The 5,271-nt window shown below is 37.5% G+C and overlaps 1 long non-coding RNA gene across 1 annotated transcript; it reads left to right on the forward strand.

Annotated features, from left to right (window-relative positions):
- Window positions 1-2,134: 2,134 nt before the first annotated feature.
- Window positions 2,135-3,334, forward strand: LOC104948453 (uncharacterized). The gene is made up of 2 exons (XR_798691.1): window positions 2,135-2,424; window positions 3,272-3,334. It is a non-coding gene; the product is annotated as an uncharacterized lncRNA (long non-coding RNA).
- Window positions 3,335-5,271: the final 1,937 nt, after the last annotated feature.

Consider the following 5,271-nt stretch of genomic DNA (forward strand, 5'->3'; position numbering starts at 1 on the left):
TATTATTGCAACTTTAACTGCAAACAAAAAGGTGCGGGGTTTCAGTTACATTTTTGACTGGAAAACTGGAACCGTTACTCACATCTAGAACTTGGAAGCTGCAATTAGGCGTTTTCACACCGGAGTACTTTTCCCGTTTAGTTCCGTTAGTGCCTGGAATCTTGCGTTCACACCAAAAAGAGAACTTAGTTCAGAGAACTTTCACCCCCATTTTTAGTGCCTGCTAGAGAGGTGGTACTTTCCTGGGGAGAAAAAAGTTCCAATTTCTGTCTGGGTGAATTGCAAACCACGCCCCGTAAAACTCTGAAAAGTTTTTGTGAAGCCGCCATTTTATTTCCTCGCATCAGCATTATTAGCATTAGCATTAGCCCAGCGCACCAACGGAGAGAGACTAACTTATCGCAACAACAAAAATAACATGGAAGCGGTGGAGATGAGGAGGTGTCGGCGTTCTGGGAATTGACTGCTGCTCGGAGTCCCAGCAGCTTCTACTGAAGCCAGTCCTCAACTCCGGGGATTTCCGGCCGGGGAGTTCGGGTGGCAGTATACGGCGTGAAGTTATTTGCGGCCTGCCAGTAAACCCAAAATCCACTTTGAGCGATAGAATTACTAACAAAGCACTTATATACTAATAAAGGACTGGCTTATCTAAAGCCAGTTGAGTAGCACTTGAAATGTTTGGCTCTATGAAACCTGATGTACTTATATGATTCTGTTTTCTTCAAGTTTGTATCTTCCTGGTCGAATGCACTTATTAAGCGTCAGCTAAATGCAATGTAATGCAATGTAATGTAAAAAAAGAAGAAGTGACGTCAGCGGCTTCATTTGCGTAATCTTCCCTCAGGAAACGTATTCCGGTGTGAACGCGATCTGCTCTTTAGTTCTATTAGATACTAAGTGCGGCAAAGTACTTGGTGTGAAAGCGGCTAATCAACCAGGTGTGAAGGTGCTTTGATTGGTGATTTGCTGAAAGCCGTTTCCTACCACTTTATATTTCCACTCCACTAAAATCCAGAGACAAATATTGTACCTTCTACTCAAGCTATACTATGCAATATAAAGGTTTTAGCATCAAAAAGTACCTCAAGCAATAGTCCCTATTATTCAGAATGGCTTATTTCACAATCATCTGTTGAAATATGGAATTATAAACATCCTGAATGCAGGCAACGAGGGTCAAAATAATATTCCAGGTCTTAGCTGTCATATTTTTCTTCATTTGAATGTATAGAGAACGTGAAGGGAGCTCGAGCGTGTCCCTGTGGAACGCAGGTATTCAGGATAAGGCATTCGGAGACAATGTAGTCAGTGCAAACTTTAATCCTTAACTCTCTGAACCCACAACATTATTTAATTAGCTGTCTATCATTCTATTTTACATGTATAAAGTTAACTTTGTTCCGCTTTTTACTTGCACCACTCTTTTGCACAATTGTATTTATAGTTCTTCTTGCAGTCTTTGTATGTATTAAGTATATTGTATGTAGCCTTGTTGGAGGAGTCTGAGACTTCAGATTTGTATTGCATAAAACTACACTGTAGCTTTTACACTTGTGCATTGGACAAATTAAAGCCTTTGAATCTTTGAACCCAAGGACAAGAAATACATTTAGTACAAATACATATATTTTAGCTTTTTCAAAATAAACAAGCACTTATTTATTCGGTTTAAGATCTAATAAGCAAAGTCATGCATACAACTGGTGTGGAGACATATCCTAGAACAGGAGCAATATGGACATTGCAGAGACTGTGACAAAGGAAAACACAGCTTAAAGTCTCACATGTGAGAGACATCAGTAATACACATGCAAATACGAGCACTAAAACTAACCTAAAGTAAAGTGACACATATTGGACTTTGTATTTTTGGACATTTATTTTATGACCGTATTTAGTATTGATGAGTGTATGAATAAAGTGTTAGAAAGTGTGCCACTAATTTCGAGACAGGAGTGGAGGAATAGTGTCTGTACCACTGGAGCTGCCTTCATTTGTTTACCGTGCGTTCAGTTTCCTGATCCTGAGCAAACACCTAAAGCTCAAAGTTACTTATCAACAACTCCCCCCCTCGTTCTGCATGGGCTCCCTTTGTAATCTTGTCTTTTATGGTAGATTATATTTCCATAAAACAAGAACACACTATTTATTTCTAAGGTCCATGTTCACTCACATGAAGCGATGCAAATGAACTTCTCGACCAAAAGCAGAAGTGCTTAATTTGAAGGCTGAGAGATAGACTTCAACAGAAGAAAGGACACTACCTGTTCTCCTATTGCGATGTCCAGAGGTTTAATTAAAACACTTCTCCGTCTACGAGTCAGAGAGGGCTCAACAGAGCGGCTGTAGTGATGGCGGAGGAAGAGGAGGAGGTGAACTACGCTTCGGTTGTGTTCAAAGCCGGCAACAATCATCCACCTGCGGGTAAGTTTAGTTATTTAACAACTTTCACTTCCTGCTGATGATTTTGAATCAGAGCCTCTTTGTTAATGTGATCAATGCAATGTTGAGTACTTCAATCCAAAGAAAGTTGCTGTTTTTAATGTCCTGTAATTTAACTGTGAAACCAGAAACATTTAGAAAAATTGTTAAAAGGCTGTTTCTGTATTTGCTTAGTGTGGTTGAAGATTAGATTTTTAGCCAACCCAGCACATTTGCATTGATGTTTTTCAAGATCACAATGTTGAGTGTAAACTTTTCACCAAATTAACCAAGAAAACTCATCATAGCAGTCGTGCATCTATGATTTAATAGTATGAGTTTTCTTGATTCATCAATGCACATTTTTTGTAGAAATAAGCCTTCTTTATTCATGTTTACTACGTTGAGAAAAAACTTTTAAATCTAGAGTAGTTTGAAACCTTTGAACACCTCATCCTATTTCAGTTTAACTTCAATTCATATTTCTTTAACTTAAAGATTCAAACTGATGGTCATTTGTTGGGTATTTTAATTTTAATTTAGCGACTCACACTGGAGGTATATCATCACGAACACATCTATTTAAAACCCGTGAGGAAATTGCGAATGATCTGTTGAGAGTTTCCCGTATCATGTCGTTTCCCTTTTTTAATGGCATGATACAATACCTGAAACACAATCTCATCATTTTGAAGCTGCCCATTTGAATGGAAAAAATTGCCTTTCTGCAATAAATCAATCATCGTAAGGCAATTGTTCTGCTATATCAAACAATTAAAGCAGCCTTTAAAAGTCCTTTTCATTTATTCACAAAAAAACCTGAGCATGTGCATTTCCTTTGACCTTTCAGCAAAAAGAGGGGAGGAAACTGTGTACGATGAGGTGAAGGTGCAGAACGAAACAAAGAACGAGGGTAAGTTGTATTAAAAAAAGCATTCAGGTGTTACTGCAACTGGGAGTACTACCACTACTACACCATTATAACTATCATTAAAAGGGAACAAGTTCACAAGAACTGTACTAAAGTTTATATCTGTAGGTGCTTTGTCAGTAACCAGCACTCTAACAAAGCCGTAAAATATTTGGAGTGTGCAGTGTGAGAAATGTCAACGTTTTGCAGACGGGGCATTCTGGTCTTATGAAAAAATGATCGTCCCAAGTACGAAAGCTTTGTTATCCCCCGTTTGTTTTTGACATATCAAAAAATAAGTTTCTAATCAAATTATTGTTACAACCCGGCTCTTGGGCTGTAACAAAAAGCTGGGAGGCGAGACGAGGGTCTGAAAATATAACAATCCTTTATTTTTGTGGACACCAAAACAACAGCCGCGACACAAAGCTCACACGGGGAATGTGCGAAGGAAATGAGAGAGAGAGACGTATCCAGCTGGGCTCTCTTCTTATAGCCTTTTCGACCCAGGTGCAGCTCATCAGGTAAATGCTGTAAAGAAAGAGAGAGAGAGACCACGGCACGCCTAGTGGTGTGAAGGGGTCGTCACAATATGCACAAATCTTTAATGTCAAATCATTGTTGACTTGTTTTAAGTTACAAAAAAGTACTTATTTTAAGCCAAACCAAGACCTTTGTATTCTGGTCCTTTTGTAAAAGTACTGTTACCATGTGGTAAACGTATCCATTACAAGTAGAAATACAGCATTAAAAATATTACTTGAGTAAAAGTAAGTAATTATAAAAACACAGAAATGTTTAAAATTTAAGAAAAAATAATGTTCTAATAAAATTTAAAAAAATTAAATGTATACAGATGCCAATTAAGTTTCTTTATAATCTAGTTTTTCATATCTGTTCATATTTATAACAACATATTATATTTTTTAAATAATAATGCATCTAAATTATTAACTTACTATAACTGTATTGGAGTAAAATATATGATACCTTTGAATTGTAGTTGAGTTAAATCATACAGTGGCATGAAAAGAAAATACTCAAGTAAAGTAGAGTGCCTCAAATTTGCCCTTAAGTACAGTTTGATTAAATGTATTCAGTAACATTCTACCACTGCCTTTTACTAAACTTTATCAAGTGGTTCTGTTGCTTTTTACGGGGGTTTTATCTGCAACGTTATTAACGTGTTAAAAACTGTGAATGACTCAGACTAAATATGAGGCTCGTTTTTAGGAAATCTCTTGTGAACGGTTATTTTGAGATTGAACTTTTGTGTTGTACTGCAATTATGTTACAGTGACTAATACTCAAGACCTACGGTAACTCTCACTGGAACACTTTTAGCAAAGTACATAAAGCAGTTTCTCAAAACACAATGGGTTCACTACTCTTTAATGGTAGGGTAGGTAATTGACTTAGAAACACTTGTTGTTATATTCCATGGAATGCTCTTAACATCCCGATAGCAATGAATAAATTAAATGCTTTGACAATAAATACATATAAATATTCATCTGTGGAAGCCGTGGCGATGTAAAAAGCACGACCAATCATCTGAGCCGGCCCGGCTAAAATAACTGGATGGCCTACCTGCCTGTCAGCCTTCCATCTGTGCACAAATTTATCTCGTGCCCTCATTGGTCATGTGCACGTTCGTGTGTGTTGGAGGAGGGGCTCTGTGAGGAAGTCTGAAGGAAGGGGCAGATTTCTTCCGGCTGCATATTTTCAAATTCTAGTGCACTCGAGCTGGTTTCTCCATTCTTACCTACCCTACCTTTAAGTAGTTAAAGCGAATGCTTTCTAATGAAAGATCCTGCAGTAAATCCTAGAAAGAAATGAAATGCTAACCTTCATAAAGGTTAAGTGTAGGACTTGTCGTATTAAGACTGCATTCGTTTTTGATGAAAGTTAAGTAGCAGCCCTTAAAAATATAAAATCTT

The sequence above is a fragment of the Notothenia coriiceps genome, unplaced genomic scaffold (assembly GCF_000735185.1).
Source record: "Notothenia coriiceps isolate Sejong01 unplaced genomic scaffold, NC01 NC01_scaffold00014301, whole genome shotgun sequence".
Lineage (NCBI taxonomy): Eukaryota > Metazoa > Chordata > Actinopteri > Perciformes > Nototheniidae > Notothenia > Notothenia coriiceps.